We start from the raw sequence: 22,107 nt of genomic DNA, 5'->3' as shown, positions 1-22,107 counted from the left end.
AATGGGGATGTGTATTCAATTGCCATCTGTCAGAGCTGGGGCAGTTCTCTCCTGTTCATGGGGCAGTTTTCTTTATCTCTCCCACAGCCAATCCTCCCTCCAGGAGATCTCTGCTGTCCATGGCCACTGAGTGTCCCTGCCTGGCTGAGAAAATTCCAGCATCCATGGGGAGATGCTCTGCCCAGGGGAGGAGCCAACATTCCTACCTGGATCCAATCTGACCTGGGAACAGCACAGCAGCCTTTGCCCCCTGCATTCCCAGAGGAGCAGCTTTCTCCCCACTGCATTCCCAGAGGAGCAGCTTTCTTCCCCCTGCATTCCCAGAGGAGCAGCTTTCTTCCCCCTGCATTCCCAGAGGAGCAGCTTCCTTCCCCCTGCATTCCCAGAGGAGCAGCTTCCTTCCCCCTGCATTCCCAGAGGAGAAGCTTTCTTCCCCCTGCATTCCCAGAGGAGCAGCTTTCTCCCCACTGCATTCCCAGAGGAGCAGCTTTCTTCCCCCTGCATTCCCAGAGGAGCAGCTTCCTTCCCCCTGCATTCCCAGAGGAGCCCAGGCCCATCTCCCCCAGCCCTGGAGCTCCAGAGGAAAACTCCCCCCTTGTGCAGGATCCTGCTCCAGCAGAAGCACAGCTGGCACTGCAGGAGGGCTGAGCCCCCCTGGGATGGGGCTGCTGCCTCCTCCCTGACTCACAGGGGACAGGGCCGATTCTCACTCTGGCTGTGTTTTTTTTTTTGTTGTTATTTGTACTATTGCATTTGTATTTTTAATTTTCCTAGTAAAGAACTGTTATTCCTATTCCCATATCTTTGCCTGAAAGCCTTTGAATTTCAACACGGTAATAATTTGGAGAGAGGGGATTTACATTTTCTATTTCAGGGGAGGCTCCTGCCTTCCTTAAGCAGACACCTGTCTTTCCAAGCCAAGACACACTCCCAAACCCAATTCTGTATCTGGGATCAGCAGGTACCCAGGAACTCCCCAGGAGCACAGACCCACTGCCAGCAACACAATCTGCTGCTGCTAAGGGACTGAAGCTGCTTGAGAGTGACATGTGGCTCAGGGGTCACTTTCAAGAGCATAAAAACCAAAAAAAGGGAAAGAGAAAACATGGGAAAGGTTTCTCAGAATTCTAAAGTACTAAAAATAGAGTCAACCCCCCAGCCGAGACAGCAAGGTAAAACTGAAATTTCAAAGCAGAAACACTTTTTTTCACAGGAGTGCCACAGGACACAAAGGGAAGAAAGCACCATCACCTCTATAAAGATTTTGCTTAAGCATCCTCGTTAAAAAGGGATAAATAGTAGCAGTGTGTAATCATTACAGTAATCCAATATATTTTTGTGTCCCCAACACTCAATTAAATTTATTGAGACTCCAGAGCTACCATACACAGCTTGAGAGCGTGTAGCATCTGCTACTTCCAAGATGAGTCACTGTAGGAAATTCCCCTGTATTTTCTAGGAACCAGTCAGGCAGCCAGTGATTGAAACAGTGATGTGACTGTATATAACACCCACACAAATGAGAAGAAAGAACTTCTGTCAATAAATGTACATTATATTTCACGTACTCGCTGCAGATTTCAAACAAGAGACTGCAATTCGAAAGATTGTTTTGGGAAAATATTCCCCAGTTTAATTTGAATGCAATGTAAATTTTGCCAAGGAACGCTAAAGGTCAGAAGAGACTGGAAGAAGAGAAATTAATTTAAATAAATTGCAGAAATTTGAGGACATTTTGAAGAAGGGAAGTAAAAATGCAACAAAGCGACACCCCACAGCACTTGTCCCCATTTTCAAGTGCTGCATCACTAAATCTGTAATCTCTTACCACATCTGTCCCTCCCCATACATTAAATCATCTCAACTCTCCCCCTGCACCTTCTGTTTTAGACAAAACTCAGAGGACCAAACTCTTTCTCACCTTCTGACTTCACTCCAAAACACCAGACAAAAAATGCTTCATTTTCAACAGGCATGCTGCCTCCTGCATCCCCAGATGTTCCAAATCACAGAGACACTCTGTGCTCACTCTGCCAGCAGCTGGATCTGTCGCTGTGCCCTCACTCAGACGTGTGACAGCCCCACAAAAGCCTCTCCAAGGACACATCCACGGCAGCTGCTGCCTCTAGACTGGCCCCAGGAGTAAACCCTGAACTGAAAAGCCTCCTGCTCATGTCCACCTCTCACTTCCAAACAAGTTGCCACTATAACACAGGCACTGTGATGAGCAAAATTTAAACTTACCTGAGGTTTGAGGTAAACCAGAATAACTGAGATTTTAAGAGTCAGCTCACGTTACCAGATGGCTTCTAAGGAAGGAAGGAAAGCAGGCAGCCTCACTGACAGCACAGAACTAGCTCTTACTTAGTAGGTATGGAGTCTTTTGCAAAAAAATTTCAAGGTGCAAACCAAACTTAGGGAGTTATTTTATACTGTGTTGATCAAGATATATATATATTTTAGTCCATGATCAAAACAGCTGCAAAGAAAGCACATGCATGTCGGACTGCGATGAAGATCCACACAGTTTTGGCCATACATTTCAAGCTAAAGACACATTTTTGGGTTTGACTTCTAATCTGACAAGAGCTCAGACATTTGTGTGCAAGCAGCCAACTAATAACCCTTCCAGATAAGGCCTGGGGCTCCTAGGATTACCAAACAGCAGCAGGCTCACCTTCAGAGAGTACACCATGGCCTTCTTGAATTACCAGGACTCTTGATAAAAATCCAGTAGGACAAAAGAGAAATTCCACCTCACTTTTGAATACCCGAAAGTCACAACCTCGTTGATCAATGGAGAGAGCCTAAAACAAATCCACCACAAACCAGCAACTGGAAGGATATCTGCTTACACAAGACCATGGACACAGAACAAGATTCACTCATTTTCACCAAGGGACTGCAAAGAGGGTCACAAGCCCTTGGTTTGAGGACAAAAAACCATTTGCTATCCCAATAAAGGGATAAATCCAGAAGTGAAAGTTTGGTTTTACTGAGAACGAGTGCCCAAACTGATGCAGGCTCCCTCTGCAACCCCAGACCAGTCTTCAGCTCTCTTAGGACAAAACTTTCACTGAATTATAATACCACCCATTTATCTGCAATATTTATACTGACAATGAAGTTCTCCAAGCATGAACTTAAATATATATTTCCATCTAGTTCAGCTAAATGTGGCACCCCATTTGAATAGTTTATCATGTTACAACAGTAATTAACAGTAGTATGTCAACAAGGACAAAACACTACTAATACACAGAGTTTTCCTCAGCACTCACTGAATCCCCTTGCCAGAATCAGACATCACCTGAAATGATTTTTTTTTTCTTTAGAAGACTTCTGGTCAGGGCCTTTTCAGAAAACACCTCATGTAAAGCTGGAATACTTTGCAAATATTTACACTAAATTAAGGGTTTGTTCTGAAGCATCAGATCACTACAGTTGGCAGCAATAAAGGCAATAAGGCAGCAATAAGGCACAGACCAGGCTGCAGGAATCCATAGTTGGTTTTAGTTCTGAAGGAGAGTATCAATTTTATCAGAATTTCTTCCTTTTCAGACATCACATGGCCTTCAATTGCACAGCAGCACTCATTTAATACCAAAGCAGAATCCATAGATGTCAACCCAATCATATTAATATAGTGTCTTTTTTATAGCTGCAATCATTGCTACAAAGAGGAGATGAAGTCACAAAATCTGAATATTATAACCAGAACTTCTATGTTCACAAGTCTACCCAATTCCCAGGTTCCTCCTGCTTTCCCAAAAACACAAATGCAAATTCCCTGAAGCAACAGGAAAAGAGCATAGACAGGCCTGTGCATACAATGGCTTCCATTTGCCCTTATGCATTTTTAAGTTATGCTACAGGAAGCACTACTGAAACACAAACCAAACCAGATCTGTCAGAGGTCTCTGGGAGTCTGAAGAGCAGCTCATGGGCAGCTGTTACAGGAAACCTGCTCAGCAAAATGGACAGAACACATTTGTCATGTGTCACCTCTCTGGGGAAGTGCCAGCTGCATGCCCAGGAGTTGGTATGAGTAGGAGAAGTGTGGGTAATGTCAGTAATTATGTGCATTATATAAGGTGTGCTTGCAACACTCCCATTTCCTTCTCCATAAAAATTAAACCTGTGGCTTCTAAGTAGCTTAACTGTTTGATGGAGACAAGCACAGCACTGCTGCTCCCATGAACTGCAGAACTGATTTTCCAAACCAAGGTTTAAGATCCAGCAGTGCCTCCCAGCAATAAGGACTGTGGGCACACGAGGTCAGTCGTGGCCAGAAGCTCCACCTCAGGAACATCTGCAGAATCTGTGCACTGACCTGGCTGCCCCAATTTCAGTTTCAGCTGCCAGTGCCCACGAAGCACAGCATCCCTGAGGGGCCCTGATGGGATGCAGAAGGAGCTCAGTTCTCAGCACAGCATTGCACAGCCTGAATTACACTCACAGGAATCCTCCACTGCACCTCAGCACTCACCTCACCTGGATAAAAGGAGGACCCAAAGATTTTACCTGTGCTGGAACTGGATGAATAAGTAGATTTAAAATGCTCTTTTCCACAGAGGGTGATTCAGCTACTCCACTATACACACACAGAACATGTATCACTCCAAAATGCTTTTTAAATAAACAGCAACCCACCCAGAAATACACCTGCACAAATCCTTCAATGTACAGATCACCAGCTCTCAGCACTGCATCATTCAGAGCTCTGGTGAAGAGCTGAATGAGAGCACTGTCATTTTTATACTGTGTCTTAAAACTCATTTCATGTCCATGACTGCTGTGTGAGTGTTACTCAAGAAGACACAACAATTCCCACAGCGTGTGCAGAATAACACACAGGCAACAGCCTACCAACCACTACACTGTAAATATGACCACCGACTTCTGTGTCTGCAGTGTAAAACAGCTTCCAAACCTGGAAGTTAAATGTCAATATCACGCTTAAAGATTAATAAATGAGTTGAGGAAGCCCCTTTGCTGTGCAAGGGCAGGACAAGGAGTGTTTTGTCACCAAAGATTAGCCAATACACAGGAACACCAAGGGAAGTACAAGCAGAACGGACATTTCACATCTGAATGATTAAGACATTTAACCATTTAATTCATTTCCATCATCACAGTACCTTTGCAGCTCTTTCAATCACAGAAGCAACACAAAGGCTAAGGAAAAGAATCCAAGCGTGCACCCTGAAGCACAGCATTCCATACACCAGCTCCCAGAACTTCCTCATCCTCCCTTCCTATCACTCATGGCCAGAAGAGACTGGACTTGCTGAGAAAGTGAGATAAAGTAACAGTCAAAACAAACACAAACCACCCTGTAAATCTCAAGGGGTAACCCAAGGCAAACACTCAACAAACCCGAGAGATTTAAAGGCTGCGCAGAAGATGTGTCCTTCAAAAAGCTGCACTATCTTCCCAAACAGGGACACACAGAGCCCAAGCACTTTAAGGACAGAGAACAAGATGACCAGCACATAAAGAGAAGTGCATTGTATTCATCTGAAGCATGTCTTTGACAGCCAATTAAAATATATCATCATTAAAATTAAATACAAGCTAGCAAAAGCTTTTCAAACAAATTCCACAGCAAAATCTGATTTGTGTTCTGGCACGGTTTGGGATCTGGGTTTAAGTCAGTCCCAACACAGGCAGCAGAGCTCTTTAACTACCTGCTCTGAGCTCCACAGAGATAAATTCTCCAAGTTCCTCAGCAAATAAATTTGGCAGCCTTACATATGGGCTCAAGACTTCCATTTGAACCATCAGAGGTTTCTTGATTTAATTTCGTAAAGGAATCATTTGGCATCTAATTTAGGAGGAAGGATACAATTTTAAAGCTGCTTCTGAAAACAGTGGAATATGCCCAGATTACTGTAGAAAGATCCTGGAAAAGTTACCAGGAATTGAGATGGTTAAAGGTACTTCTGCCACCATCAGCCTGGAAATGCCTTTTTGCCCTGTCCTTCCTTCCAGCGTGGATTTATTGAACCCATAACTGAACGCATTCACCATCAGGTCTGCCTGATTTCAGATAACACACTCTAGACTTCATTGCAGCTTCTGAAACAGAAAATGTCAAAGGGCAACACTGGCAAAGACAGACTGATCCCAAAGCTCAGCCAGTGAAATGGTATTTGGGGAAAGCAGGTCCTTCAAGATCAACATAAAAATGTTTTGATTACAGAGGAAAGCTGATCCCCAGCATACACCTGCTCTCCCATCAGAAAAAAAGCTTGCTCTAAATTACAAGACTTCAGCATTTTACAGCCAAACTGAGTCAGCATGAGACAGTTTAAAGCAGCACAAAAATAATCTCAAAACTTTATGCACTGGTACATAAACTGCTTGTGTGGTACTTACTGTGGCAAGCAGACGACTTCCATTTATGAAAATATCCTTAATTTTCTTTGAGAAAGCTGGAATAACCACTATTAATGCTGTAACAAATGGACATATGCACTTGACCCAAGGATTGCTGAGTTTTGGTGGCATTTAATCATATCAATATGGGGGGGAAGAGGCAGGGAGCCAGGAAAACATCACTGTGTGCCTTCAGAAAACTTGTTATTTTTAACAGTGCAGTTTAAGATCAGCAACCCTGAAGCAAAATGGTCAGAACATTTTCTTCCACCGGTGTTGACAGCACACCAAGAGCTTTCAGAGGGTGAGTATTTTAGGCCAGTGCAGCAAAACAGAGATCCCAGGAAGGAAAGCTCACCCACTGTGGCAAAAACCGTAAGAAGGGTGAGTTTATTCATCCATTATGCTGAAGAGCTTAAAATAGAAACATTCTGTATGTCTCACCTCAGGCCAGGATGAACAACTGAACAGAAGTGAATCACTTCTGTTACAGCAAATGACTGGAAAACACTGATGGAAACTGAGGCTATCTTCTGCCTCTCCCCAGCCCAGGAAAAAGTCCTTATTGCTGCCTGTTTTTACATGGAGGGAACAAAATCAGATCCACTATTTTTCCTTTTTTTTTCTTTAATTAAGCTGGACAAACAGGGGTTGATCTATGAAGCCTCGCCTCTCCCTGCAATCCCTACTATGTCTCTATCCTTACCCACGGATGCACAACTGCAAAAACCAAGAGAAGACAAGAGACACTTGGGAAATGCATCACACCCAGTCCTGCAGCTTTGGAGGTTTAAAAAAAGAACTTAAAATCTTTCATTAATAAAACTGGGTGAAGAACTCATGTATTTAGTGCATTTTGGTATGAAAAAAAAACCTCTTTAAAACAGTAACTGAGAACTTAATTTACCAAAAACTCTGATTAACAAAAAGAAAACAAAATCCACATTCAGAATGAGGTATTTTGAAGCTAAAAATACCCAGGCAGCTGCAATTCCCACCTTTTGCAGGCAGGCAGAAGTGCTTTGCAGTCTCCCTCCCCAAGCAGACACACGCACACTTCCTTCTTCATTGCAACATCAGAGGCTCAGCTCGATGTTAACAAGCCACAAAGTCCTGCCCAGAACTTAAAGTCACGCCCCAGTAATTACATGAAATAAGCTCTAAGTACAAGTGGTTAAAAAAAAAAAATCAATTTACTCAGCTTCAGTTTTGCTTTTAATTCCAAAATATTTTGACTTGTCATAAAACAGAAAAGCAACTTTCATTTGAGGCTTACTCCCTCCACCCAGATGTCTCATTAACTCTTTTTTTTCCCAATCTCACTGTAGAACATCAGCATATTAATTTATCTCAATGCTAGGGCCAACACAGGGGTCAAACCCCTGAACATGCAACCACTTAAGGAGGACATTTTAAAGTGTGTTTGAGCCTTATTTTTTGTACACAGAACACAAAGGATGATAGCAATAGTGGGGGGAGGAGAGGGAAAAAAAGGAAATGTAGGATAATATAAAACTAAAACTCAGTTGTGCAGATGTCCCACTCAAAGGTGGTCCAAGACATCAGAGTAGATTACAAAAGGATCAAAGATCCTCCAAAATCTCTGCAAACTCCCAAAAAAAAAGGCAAAGTGCTCTCCCCTGGCCTGACCTAATCAAAAGGGCAGCACACAAATTCCTGAACAAGAAAACCCCTGTACACTGCATCCAGATTTTCCCCTGAGAAGACAGAATACATAACATGACAGTTTACAGAATTGAAATTTTAACAATAATAATTTTTGCTCTACTGGTGCCCCGACACCAAAAGACCAACAAAGCCCCAGACAGCCCAGGAAAAGGCTCCAGGTCACAGAGTTGAGCTCATCCTGCTCCAGAGGGAACAATACCTGCTGGGCACAGCAGCCTGGGCAGGGTGGGGACATCCCCAAACAGGAACCAAAACCTTCCCCACTGCACACACACAGCTCCCTGGCCAACTCCTACACCAGCTTTTGCTCTGTGGTGCTTAAATCCCCTGCTTTTTAAAAACCAGCAACACAGCACAGCCATCCCTTCAGTCATTCAGACAAAGAGCTTTGCCAGGTTTATTCACTCCCTGCTCAGATTCTGCCCCAAATTTCCCTGCTACAGACAGTGGCAGCAAACCCTTGTGGTTCTGTGACAGCAGTTCCTCCTGCCAGGGGGAGTGGGAGCTCTTCACCTCCACAATTCCATCTCTGACACAACTTCCAAGCTGCTGGAATACAGAGGCACAGGAGGGGTTTCATCCTGCCCCTCAGCCTTTCAGCTCTGCTTTGCAGGAGTTCCTAATGGATGAATGATGACACCAGTTAAACGTCCCCTTTGTTCAGAGACAGAGATCATAAATATGAAAGTTTTCTGACTTCCTCTCTCCACGCCCTCGAGGCTCTCACCCACAGCTTCACTGACAGCAGCTGCAAATGCTCTCTGGATGGGGAGGCCCAGGCACCAGCAGCCAAATCCTCTTTAAACTGAGATGTTTTATTCTTCAAACACCCACCACAAATTCCCTGGATGGCTTTGGAAGCCAGGTGGGCTTAGCAGTGCTCAGAAAGGCTTCTCTTGTGCTGCACTGTTTACCCCAAATAATGCTTTTCCTGAAGAAAAAACAAACACACTCTCCTCATTTGTATTAATGAAACGGCCTGTTTGTAGACAATGAATATAAATTGGTGCTTCCTTCTCTAACTTTAGGATCTTGGTTATATACTGCAAGTAATTCTCACACCTAACAACAAATAGCATTTAATACTATGAAATAACTTTTCACCTTCACTTTTCACCTTCCTGTCATATGGGGCCACAGCCTAACATTTTAAAAAGCCAATGTATACCCAAAATATGAAATATAACTTCATGTTTGGGAATACCTGTATCATCATCTAGTCAATATTGTCAGTGCCTCAATACAAACATTCTGCTTGGGATTTTCCTCTACTTTTTAAGGCAGGGATACTTGTCGATGTAAATTGTAAACCACTGAGCAATGAACATACAGCAAATTGTGTCAACCTTTCAGAAAAGCCTTTCCTCTGTTACATCTGAATACAAAATCTTAAAAAAAAAAAAAAAAAAAAAGCAGTTGCAAGTAATGTAAAGCATCAAAATTTGGATTCCTGAAAAAAGCACTTCAAATAAATAAAAGCCAGTGAAAGGAGGGACTGCCTATGACTTGTGTCTTCCCCAGACAACCCAAATGCTGCTGGAGTCAACCCAGGCTCAAGAAATAGAAAGTGAAAGTCGTTAATTTACTCATTAACTGAAATCCAGCAGAGGCATTGAAGAGGTCTTGTTTGGTTTATTTTTAATCTTTTTTAGTAGAATACTCACAGCATAATTCAGCAGAAGAAGTTTGTACCATCCATCCTCATCCTCTGTCTGTTCCTATTTCCAAATCTCTGGCTTTGCCAGCCCTGGCTACCAGTTTGCTGATTTGAACCACCCCTGGTAGCACAAAGGTTTGTGCCAACCCAGCTCAGAGGGAGAAAGGACAGGTGGAATAACAGCTGGTTTTAATTCAGCACTAAAATCAGCTCAAAATTAATATTAATTTGCAGACTCATGATTTTAAATTCACAATTTAAATTCACAACCAATCAATTTCCTGCTCCCATCCCTAATCTTTACCTTCTCCAGCCCTGTGTTTCAACAGGAATCCAAGTTTCTATTTTTCTTTCAGTCAATACACTTCCAATCTGCCAAGACACAGAAAATAACTTATGTATATAATAACGAAGAGATGAAACTGCAAAGATAAATAAAACTGACTGGATTAGGACCTCCAGCTGTCAAGGCTGCATCTTGGCTTTCAAGTGAGTGTGAATTTTAAGAAAGTTATTGAAGTTTAATAAGGTACAATTGCTAATGACTACATGGTTTGAGAAATAAACACTGGTATCTAGCTTTCCCAAAAATGGGGATTTTGCCTTTCCTTGCATAGTTATTATAATGGTGGCCAGAAGAGAAGAAATTCTGATAGATACTTTCTAATATACTATAAAATAATTTTAAAAGCCACAATGTCAGCATGAACACAAAAGCTTCACAGATTGTCAAAAGACCTGAGCTTGAAGATCACCAGATTTAAGAGGTTTTTAATAGTTGGCTTACACCTTTTAATACTAAAATTTCTGTTGCTAATACATCTTTTAAATTTTATTCTATTTACAAAGTGAAAACAGGGCAAATTCCGAGTTAGGCAGACACCCAGGAAGAACTCAGCTGATGTTATAGCATTTCTTTTGGCATGCTAAGTGGCAGAACAAGTCAGCATCAGTGTGCTGAAGTACCCAAACTCACTGAGGCTACAGCATGACCTGCATGCAAAGCCAGCCGTGAAATGGCAGCGTGGCTCCAGGCAGGCTCCAGCATCCCTGCAGATGCTCCAGCATCCCTGCAGATGCTCCAGCACCCCTGCAGATGCTCCAGCACCCCTGCAGATGCTCCAGCTCTGCTCCAGCCCCCCTGGAACTGCAGCAGCCTGGATCTACCCAGGATAATTGCAGGTGAAGCCAGGAACAGCCCCTATCAGAGCTGCAGCTATTAAGGCTCCTTAATGAATGGTCTAACAATAAGCCAGGCTTAACCAGTTCTCTCACTGCAGGACCTTAACCATAATAAACCCCTTGAACATTCCTACAGCGTTTTCCAAAGATCCTACAGCATGAGCCTACTAACTGTGCTCTCAGAGCCTGTGAGGCAGGTATTAGTCAGCTTTTTTTTTTATTATTCATTTAAGTACAGATAAAAAGTGAGGCAGAAAGCTGGCAAACAACTTCCCTGTGGATACACAGCTGACTAGTGGCATACAGAATCCAGATCTTCAGGATTCCAGCCCTGTCATCAGCCAAAAGGCCATCATTAGGAGGAAAGAAATTAGTCTGGTCTTATAAATAGCATTTGAATATAAGCCTTGCTAAAATATTTGCAAGGAGTTGACCTTAAACACCAGCAGAGCTGCACTGGTAGCCTGGGGCTCCAAGCAGCAGCTTGCACAGCACTGGGAATCGGATCCATCCCTCTGCCTCCCTGGATATCTCCAGAGCCTGGATCCAGCACAAACTGTCCGACAGATCACACCACCATCTTATTTCAGCTCCTCAGTATATCAAAAAATGTAAGACTGCTCTAAAAATATAAACAGCGTTGCTTTAAAATACTCAAGTAGGCAGGAAAAAGCAAATTTACAAGCCTGAGTCAGCAACTTTCTCCTTTTTTAAGGCACCAAGTCAGACTGGCAGAAAGCTTCCTGTAATACAAGAACTGGAAACCTGCAATGTAGAAAAGGTGCCCAACACACCTAAAATCTAGAGCACCTGTAAAATTTAATAATTCAAACAGCTCACACTGTATTATCACACATTTACTGTAATTTCTGCAGGTCTCAAATGCCTAAGTGAGATATATTTTGATTTATGGCATTTCCATATGGCCCTACAAAGAAGCAGATCTTTTTCTGCACTACAGCTTCAATACCTGCAGGAGGTTTGACTCCTGGGCTGCAATTCCTGCAGCAAAATACTAAGACGAATACTAATTTTTGCAACAAAAACCGTTTTATGTCTCATTCTGTAAGAGTCTAAATTCATTTGAAGTAATGTACCTTCTAGTAAGGCAACCCTATGATACCAAGTGGAAAACTACAAAACCAGAGTTAAAGCAAACAGAAGAAAAATAAGACTTTGTGTAGCAAAAAATAATTGCTGTAGTTACTCATTTATTCTGGTTTTAGGTACCTGTGCTGCTCCCTCCCACCCATGTGGTCCATGCCCAAGTGCTGAATACACAACCTCTAAACCACAGCAGGAGCTCTCAGTCCAAGGGAAGAGCTGGAAATGGAAAACTTGTTATCCTCTGTGGGGATCCCCCACAGAGGAAAGACAGCAGATGTAAAAAAAAAAAAAAACAAACACAAGAAGTTTTGAGAAAAAGCTGCCTGAGTTAAACAACATTGGAAGGTTTTTAAATTTCTATTCCTCACTTTAGCAGCTGACTGTTGTTACAGGCAGGAGAGCCATAAAATCCTATTTTTGGCTGTCTGCCTCTCAAATGACAGAAAACTCCTGACTCTGAGAACGTGAACATCTCACACTGGAACTAAAGGCTCGTGTCTCTTAATGAAAAAGCAGCAGAGAGAAAATTCCCTGTGTCCTGCCCAGGAAGACCAAACTGCCTGGATTATTATGCATTAAAGCACCACTGGACTGTGGCACAGCAGATGAGACCTGACTCTCAACAGAGCCTGTTTCCATCCCAGCTCACATTTAGGGCTCAATTATCTTATCTGCTCTGCCACTCGCATACTTTCCAGATAAGAAATGTTTTTCCCCTCTTTTCAAGAGCTAAAACTGACACCACTGCCAGTGTTGAGATGAGAAATGCCAGAAATTAAAATTCATTTGGGCTAATGCTTTTAAAAAAATATTTAAATGTGCAGGCTAAGGTTGGGAATTAGAGTTAATTGAGATGCTGTGCGTGAGTTTGAACAGCAGTCGGATGTTCCACAAGGGGAATGGAAGTGTGGTCCCCACTTCAGTTTCCTCACAGGGTTTAGGTCAACCATCAGTTCATCTCCAGTAGAGAAAATGCTCAAGAGTTGGAAGGGAGGGAGGGAAAAAAAAGCCTGTTTTCCTCTTCCAATGTATGACTAAGGATGAAGCAAGCAAAGGGAGGATCTAAGATCCTGAAGGCGATGGTTAACAAGAGGTCATTAGTTAATTCCCTCAAGGGTAGATACAACTTCCTTTTATTAAATAACAGCAGTTCTTAATGATGTCAATATCTGCTGCCATTCTAAAGGACACAACATATTCAAACTTTACCTGAACCAGGCAGAATAAGCAAGCACACAAGAAACCCTGAACTGAGAGACAGATTGCCACTAACCAAGTAAGGAGGATAAAAAGGGTCATCTGACTTTTATCCCCAAAATTTGCAAGACATATTCTTTTTTAATTATGTATTTTTGACCTAGCAAAAGTAAAATTAGCATAAAGTCTGCTTTAAGATGTACAAATAAATCGAGTCATTAGAAAAAAATACAAACGCAAGCACCATTCTAAGACTTAAATGAAATGTCTTGCTTAAATCATTTCTGAAAAAGCTTAATCAATGAAGATTTGTGACCAGCCATTAATTACCTGTATGACCACAGCACCTGGGAGCTTCAGTTACCCTGCAGCAAGACCCTAGAGAGCCAGAGCAGAAGCAATGCCTGCTCTGAAGAGATTACAATCATCCAAAGATGAATAGTTAAGAAAAACAGGAGAGCACAAGGAAATAGGTGACTGGAATTTATGTTCTCTGTAGCTGCACTTTAGTCCACTTTCCCTTGTGCACTGTAAGGACTAAGGTGTGTGTTTGTTTCCTCTCCCTGCCTCGGTAAAAACAAACAAAAAAAAAAACAAAAAAAAAAAGACAAAAAAAAAACCACAGAAAGAAGGTGTTTTGGATAGTAAGACTGGAATAAAACTATTTACACATTTTAATACCTCTGCTTCTCATCTGAGAGAGAAAGGAGTTTTTTTCCCCTTCAGGTTTTTTAAGCTGTCATCCCACAGAGCAAGACTGTAGCACAGTAAAAGGGCAGACACACAACTTTTGGAAGCATTCTGTTGCCATTTAAAGGAAACCTTTGAAATTACCACACAACACAGTAGTGCACCCAACACAAACCAACAGCCAGAGCTGTTTACAAGCTTTCTGCTCAGTGTTAGACTGAAAACCCCAACCCTCTTTGCTGTGTAATAAATCAGTGCTCCACATTTAACAATTTTCAGTGGTACCATATGCTACGTAGTCCCATATGCTCCATTACAAGGGAGAAAAACATCATCTCAACATGAATCATCACTGACTGTGTTCCTGTAAATCTGGCTTAAACACTCACAACGGTCAAGGGCAACACTAAATAAATCTGCTCAATATTATGCCAGATTTTGTGCAACAGAATCACAGCTCACATATAAAAATTAGGTGAAAATGAGGTTTAACGTAGGAAGCGAGCACAGTCTGCGTCTCTCTAAAAACAGACTCACCACAACGTTTGACATTCATCAGTTCCAATCTAATAATGACATCCTGCTCACAAAATGTTGATGGTATCTGGTAGTCCCAACATCCTGAACTGTTTGAGATGTGTGGAAATACATACACTGCACTCAAGACTCGCTCCTCCCAGTGCCAGGTTCTGCAGCACAGTGATCCTGGGGTACTCCCCAGGAAGTAATTCTCTGTAGAAAAGTAACAAACCCAAAGCAAAGCCAGGTGTGTGTTTTAGACTCCAGGGGAATGCTGCTGGAAGTTCATCCAGGATTTTGGGTTAACATCTCCACTCTCACAGTCACAATTTCTTAGGGAAGTACAGCTTTTTCTCTCTCTTCCTAAAGACAGCATCACCTGCAGCACAAAACCTGCTTATCCCAAACCAAACTCATGAAACACCAAGGTCATCATTTGCCCTTCTTTTGAGGAATTTCTTGGGCTCTCAGGTAACCCAGCATCATAATTATCAGTGACAGCAGGAAGAGGTACAGATGGAGGCCAAACTGGAAGATTGTCCCTATTTGAAAGCCTTTAGCAGCCAAGGAAGGAGCAGGAGTGACCACAGGCTCCCACGGAATGACTGCTGTCATTAAATTCTAAATCAACCAGAGTCCAGTTTGACCTAATATTCAGGGTGGGGGAAAAAAGTAATTACATCAACATCAAGCTATTACCTGTCCAAGGGCATAAGTGCCTAGTTCATTAGCAACTCAGACAAACTTGTTTTGTAAGCTCCCTATATTAAATTTGAAATTTCCCTGCCCTTACAAATTAAACTAACAATTTGTGACACAAACATTGAGTATATGAACAAGAAATCTTCCAACCTGCTCAAATCCAATCTGTACTTTGCCATTCTGAATAAGAACAAACTTATTAGTCAAACTAATTTTAGCATTTAATTAATTTAAATAAATTAAAAATAACTTAAAAATTAATACTAGCAGTACTCCTGATCACTTGAATCTTAGAGCAAAACCTACTGATCTTTAAAAATATGTATTTTTCATATTTCCAATAGAATGTTAGAAGTTAATTCCCATGTTTAGTTCTACAGAATAAGGGCAACATGTTATGTTAGGAACATTGCTCTTTAATGCTGGAAGTGGGGCTTTATAACAATTGAGAAGCTGCAACAGAACCATTAATAACTCAGATATCCAACATCCTTCAGTAGCTTAAGAGATAGATGGCCACACCCAATTAATTTACTTTAATTTCTATTTCAACTTTCCTCCTCATTAATGAGGAACTGAGGTTCTCACAGATGAGAGTTCCTGGCACACAATGCCAGTGATCACTTTTAAGTGATGCCCACTACACAATCACAATGAAAAGTCCACAACCTGTGCTGCCCACATGAGAATCAGAAGGGAAAATTTTCTTCTTTTTACCCAGAGGGAACCCTAAATTTACCAGATCAAGACTTTCTAAAACACACTCCACTCAGAAAATAAGAACAAAGCTGCCAGAGTGATTTCAGGGAGTGATAAAAAGACTGTCAGGGAAACTCACTGAGCTGCCCCTGGAAGAACTGATGACCAAGCAGGCACCAGGCAATTGCATCATGTTTATTACACAGCCAAGGGCAAGCAGATCCTTCTGGTTTAATCAATGGCCTCCAAATGAGGAAGTAGTTTGAAAATAGTGAGCATAAAACAAAATACTCTTTTGGGTTCACTTTTTGAATTTTTCCCTGATGTGTGAAAGCATGTCCATTAATAAAGCTGAGCAGGTGTGGAAACAGAATTTTATAGAAATCTACTTCTTGAATACCTTTGATGACAAAACTGCACTTTTATTCAAACTCAGTTTGATGTAAATGCTGTGACTGAACTGTAGAGGGGTCCTGTTAAAAGACTCCGAGTTCTGTCTTAAGGTGTCCAAGGTTAATGTTTTTAAACAGGAAATACATATTTTGTTGGTTTTTTTTTGTGTCAAAGCAACAAATAAAATGTAAAGTGTTCCACAAACACCTTTTTCCCTGGCATTTCTCATAACCTGGATGTTGCAGCATCCCACGAGGCTGCAGAACAACCTGGAACAAAAACCTGTAAGAGGAGAACACAACGAGTCTGTGTTCCTAGTCCAAACTCACTGACCACTGCTCTATCCCTGCTCCTCCTCTACTCCCCAGAAGCCCAGCAAACTCCAGCCCTGCTCCATTCAAACAGGGTTTTTCCTTTAAAAGAAGACAGCAGATCACTCAGACTGAACAGAGCTCATTCCTGCTGAAAGTTTCCCCCATTCAGCAACACATTATAGAAAACAAATCTAACAGTAAACCCTGTTGATGCAAGAGACACATTTAGAACGCACACAAGTAGAAATACCTCACCTTTAAAAGCTTTGACTTGCTAAAATCCTTTTAAACTGATAATAATATAACAATGTAAAAGGGAAGTACTTAGAGAGAATCACTGTAAGCAATACACACACCCAAACAAGAATTAGTTTGCAATCTGAAAGCTCTCAGTACAGAGAAGGGTGGATGGAAACAAACCAGCTCAAGGTTTCCTCAAATCAGATGCCAGAGGAAGTTATATGATGAGCTGGGCAGCAAATAAGAAATCTGGATTTGATAAATGAGACATTTATGTAGATAGGAACAGTTTGCAGCCTCACTGTGGGTGCATGAAAGAATTGTCAGATATTTGTACGAAGCTCAGTGTCAAAAGAGATTGCAGACAGGTATTTACATTTAAAACATGCCCTATATTGTTATATTAGCCCCTGAGAAGACAAAAATAGCTACCTACCAGAAATAGCCCAATTTTTAGCTCATAGAGAGGACGAGCATGGTGTATTATCTCTCTCCACAAACAATCCAATAACACAGAAACACTAACACATGTCATATCACAAATCTGGTATGGGATACAAAGTAATGACCACTGGCAAAACCAGCTGCATCACTGCCAGCGCTGCAGCTTTCTAAACATTTGCTAAAAGATGTCAGCAGACCTTGGGGAACAGTCTGGAGCCCAGTTATTCTCAAACAACATCAGCACCACAAACCTCAGCCAGCACTGCTATACCTAGCAACTTGGAAATCCCCCTGTGTTCTGTGGAACTGCATCCACGTGGATGCAGAGCTCTGACTGCTTCCACCTTCTTGTGTGGATCACTATCCACAAAAGATGAGCAAGGAGATTCCAAATCCTCCTGGCACAACCAGGGCCGGAATCAGCACCGCCTGCTTTGCTGTTTTTCAACAAACACGGAGCTGCTGGACTGTGTGTGAGCCCAGCATTCCACACAGCTTCCAGAGCAGTGTCCCACGGGCTTCTCCCTCACCCTGGGGAGAACAGCAAACCCAGCACCGAGCTGCTCTGTTCTGCCCGGGCTCAGGGAAAATCTACCAGAACTACTCAGCCGCTACTGAAGTTTAGAACTGCCATAGTTGTAAGATTAGGGAATTCATTCCACTCACGTTCCTGGAGAAGGGGGGGGGGTGAGGAGCCACGAGGAGATGTAGTTATAAAACAAAACTCCGAAGGCTTAGTACTTGCCTCGTGTCCTCCTTCCTTCTCCTTCCCACGCAAGTACGAGTGCTGCTCGATGGCATCCAGCACCTACAGCAAACCATTTCTCTGTGTCATTAAAAGGACAGAGACATCTCCTCGCAGCAGAGCGACGTCACCGCTTCCAACTGGGCTCGGAGCCGGCAGGAGGCAGCTCCCCGTGCCCCGAACTCCCCGGGAGGCACTCCGGGATCCCGGTATTCCCAGCGGAGCAGCGCCCGAGCCGTGCCCGCTGCCGCCGAAGGCAGCGCCGCTCTCTCTCCCCGCGCTCCTCACGCTCCTGCCGGGGCGTTCCCGTCCGCTCGGGGCGGCGGTGCCGGAGCTCCGAGCTCAGAGCGCTGCCGGGGACAGCTCCCGGCACGGCGAGCGCGGGGACAAGGCAAGGAAGCAGCGGCTGCTCCCGCTGCCCCGGCACCGGGCGCGGGGCACTGCCCCGTCCTGGCTCTCCCGGTCCCGCACAGCTCACACCGTGCACTCGCAGCCCCGGGGAGCTGCCCCTGCCCCGAGGCACCCGGACAGCCGAACTCCGCAAAGTGCCGCTGCCAGCCCCGGCGCTGCCAGCCCCGGCGCTGCCAGCCCCGACCGCGCTGCCCCTGCCCTCCGCGCTCCGCCGGGACCCGCCTGCCAGCGCCGCCGCTCCCTCCGCCCGTGCCTCACCTGGCTCCGGCCGGCGGCAGCGGGCCACGTCCGCGGGGCCCGGGCGGGGAGGAACGAGGAGGAGGAGGAGGAGGAGGAGGAGGAGGAGGAGAGGGGGACGGAGCGTGTCTGTCGGGCCGTGCCCGTCACCGCCGCTTCCTGCCCGGCCCCGCTCGGCGCTCGGCTACTCCGCCTGGCAGCTCAGGACGGGCCGCTCAGCGGCGCCGCCTCACCGAGCGCCATCGGCGCTCGACTGAGCCGCCTGCGCGGTGCCGCGGCGGGAGCGGGTGTGAGGGAGGGGAACGGCGGGAGCGAGGGATGGGGAAACGGCGGGAGCGGGTGTGAGGGAGGGGAACGGCGGGAGCGGGTGTGAGGGAGGGGAACGGCGGGAGCGAGGGACGGGAAACGGCGGGAGCGGGTGTGAGGGAGGGGAACGGCGGGAGCGAGGGACGGGAAACGGCGGGAGCGGGTGTAAGGGAGGGGAACGGCGGGAGCGGGTGTGAGGGAGGGGAACGGCGGGAGCGAGGGACGGGAAACGGCGGGAGCGGGTGTGAGGGAGGGGAACGGCGGGAGCGAGGGACGGGAACGGCGGGAACGAGTGTGGGGGTGGGGAACGGGTGTGAGGGAGCGGAATAGCAGGAGCACGGTGAGGGCATGGCCGGAGTACGGTGTGAGCGTGGGGCTGGCCTCGGTGGTGGCTATTCGTGCCGGGGCTCAGGTGTGTGTGAGGGGTGTTTAGCCCACAGTGCTCTCAGGTGTGTGCGGGGGTGTTTGGCCCACAGCAGGTTCAGGTGTGTGTGTGTGAGGGGTTTATGGAGAAACCACCATAGTGGTTTCAGGGGGGTGCGGGGCTGAGCACTAAAGTAATCAGGTGTGTGCTGGGGAGGGCAGCGGGATGTGGCAGTCTGCAGTGGTCTCAGGTGTGGGGAACGGATGTTGGGGGCCACATCAGGCTCAGGTGTGTGTGGGAGGGGTGTCAGGGCCGTAATTAATTCTGTGTGTGTTTGTGTGCATTGTCAGGGTCTGTAGCGGTCTCAGGTATGGGGGGTGTTGGTGCCCACAAGCAGCTCCTGTGTGAGGGGACAGTGCATGGGCCCACTAAAAAGGCAGCTCTGAGTCTTCAATGCCATGCTGTAGGTTTTGGGGGAGCCCTGACAGGGTTTGTGTGTCCTGTGGCATGTCCCAGCAGGAAGAGGCCCCTGGTACCCAAAAGGAGCCGCTGTGATTTGACAGCAAAGCCTCAAAGGAAAAGGAGCTGTAGCAAGAGTTGAGGGCTCTGGGTTAGGAATTGCTCAGAGCAGAAGCTGGGTAAGGTGAGTTCATGCTGTTTCTGCCACAACTGGTGGCTCCTGACAGCCTCTGAACCTAAACACTTCTTAATTGTAGAGACTTATTTGATAGGGGGGGTTAATTACTTCATTTTTCTAAATAAAACTGAAGGAACAGAGCTTTTTCTGCCAGTAGCTCGTGCAGCCTCATTCTGCCAACTTGCTCCTGACAGCTGTTCCCCTTCTTGGGCTTCTAGAACCATCCTCAGAGAGCTGTGTGAAACCACAGGTACAGAAACCTGAGAGCCCTGAGTCCCTGGTTAGGGGTGTTGGTGTGTCCTGTGCCTCAGAGGCCAAGGTACAATACAGCTCTTCTCAATGTAGTTGAGTAATTTCACACAATGAGTTTCCTGTTTATAAGCTGAGCTCCATAACCCTTTTTCTTCCCCCTCTTTCTTACGAATGGAAAGAAGAGCAGAGTGAGCACGGCTCATCTGTCAGCAGCTCTGTGAAAAGCTGATGCTGAGCAAGCAGGAGGCAGAGATCTCTCCCCAAAGTGAGGGTGTACAAAGCACTGAGTGAGTTGTGACGAGAACAGCTCCGATGGAAGCAGGAGCCAAGAACAACAGCTCGACAGGGAACTTTACACTTTCCCTGACAGCTCCTTGGGGCGGAGACAGTTAAGTTTCTGCGTTTGTAAGGGAAACATGGCATTCCTTAAAGCTGAGCCTCCTCCCTCGGGTTCCCACTGAATGCCTGAGAGATGACAGCAGAGGGTGTCTCCAGCAGGCTCCTATTAAACAGGAGGAATTAGCACGGAGGGAGCAACAGCTTTGAGATCCCAGTTTTGACCGCAGAATGAGCTAAAAACGCTTTGCAGCAGTTTGCAGGTTTTTTTTACCCACTGGCTCCTGTTCAGGGGGTTCCTGTGCCCTCGTGTTGGTGCCTGCACCTGCCCGATGTGTGAAGGGCTGTGCTGGAGGACAGACCAGCTCCAAACAGAAAGTGCTGAGGCAGCAGTGAGGCTGGGCAGATGATCCTTGGGAGGGCAGCTGTGGTTCAGGCACACTTGGAACTGGTTTGGTGTCCCCAGCAGCACAAACCCGGCTGGCAGGGGAGCTGGTGAGCCGAGTATGTGGACAGATGGAACAGATACAGACAGGAAACGGGGGAGAAAGGGGAAATACTCGTGTTTGTAAAGCTCCGAGGGGGCTCTGGTTAGTTCTTGAGCCCTGCAGTTCCGTTTCTATTTTTAGCTCGGTGGCTGGATGGCTTTGGGGAGTGATCCGAGAGGCTCAAGCCAGGTGTGAGTGTGGGGAGAGGACAAACCCGTGGGCAGCAGGCAGCTCATGCGATGTGGCAGCCGCCACCACGCCCTTTCCTGTTCACCCCGGGGCCGCGGGCAGCCGTGCCAGCCACACTGCCGGAGTGGGGAGAAGGGAAAAGGAGGGGTTTCCACCGTGCTGATAACCCACAGCATTCCTTGGGAAAGGAGAGGTGGTGAGCAGCCCTGGTGGTGTCTCTGCCCCGAGACATAAACGCTCCCAGAACTTCTGGGAGCTGCTTGGGGGGCGGTGCCGACTTACGGCCGTGCCTCAGCCTCGTCTCCTGTTAGAGGCAATATTGACTTAAGGAAACGGGCATGGAGCATACTTGGCATGGGTGTTCCGAGTTAAAAATTGTCAGTCTGGGCAAACAGACCTTTGGGGTGATCGGCAGGAAAGCCGAGTGGCTGCGCTGCATTATTGCTGCCCCTCTGAGAACCCGGTGTGTCCTGGTGCCGCTGTGGGCACTGAGCACCCGGCTCGGCGGGTTTGGAGGAGCGCTGCAGGTTTTGGAGCTCCGTGCTTCAGATCAAACCCATTTCCTTCCCCTCGGTGAGGTGTTTGTAGTGCCTCAGTGAGTCAGTAAGCTGTGCATGTGAGGAATGCTCCTCCCAGCTGAACGTGAGCGATTAGTGTGGCTGTGCTGGATGTGATGAGATTAATTAGTCGTTCCCAGGAGAATAAGAGCTGCAGAAATAAGATATATTTTGTCTGAAATACCACTGTGAGGCATTTTCAGATGGGAATGGGATCCTGCATATGACTCTCACCACAGGATATGTGTCTTGGTTCTTAATTTTGTAGCAGTGCCTAGTCTGGAGAATAACCAGTACCTGGCAGATGTGAGGCACGTGTTGTACAAAAGCTGCTGTTCACTGGCACCTGATTCACCTGGGTGAGATCACTG

The 22,107-nt window shown here is 45.6% G+C and overlaps 1 protein-coding gene across 7 annotated transcripts in view; it reads right to left on the bottom strand.

The window, feature by feature from the left end:
• TAOK3 (TAO kinase 3) overlaps positions 1-18,795 on the bottom strand; it is a 76,919-nt gene extending 58,124 nt beyond the window's left edge. For 2 of the 7 annotated variants that reach the window (XM_077787153.2, XM_085593072.1), the window contains exons 1-2: positions 18,629-18,795; positions 17,960-18,022 (exon numbers count right to left, since the gene is read on the bottom strand). The gene's annotated coding sequence lies outside the window, so the exon portion shown is untranslated. The other 5 variants (XM_085593073.1, XM_021549939.4, XM_085593069.1 and 2 more) reach the window with 5 other exon arrangements.
• Positions 18,796-22,107: the final 3,312 nt, after the last annotated feature.

Source organism: Lonchura striata, chromosome 15 (genome assembly GCF_050655825.1).
Source record: "Lonchura striata isolate lonStrDom1 chromosome 15, ASM5065582v1, whole genome shotgun sequence".
NCBI lineage: Eukaryota > Metazoa > Chordata > Aves > Passeriformes > Estrildidae > Lonchura > Lonchura striata.
Note: the sequence above shows the minus strand (reverse complement) of the source record. Positions and strands in the feature narration are given on the sequence as shown.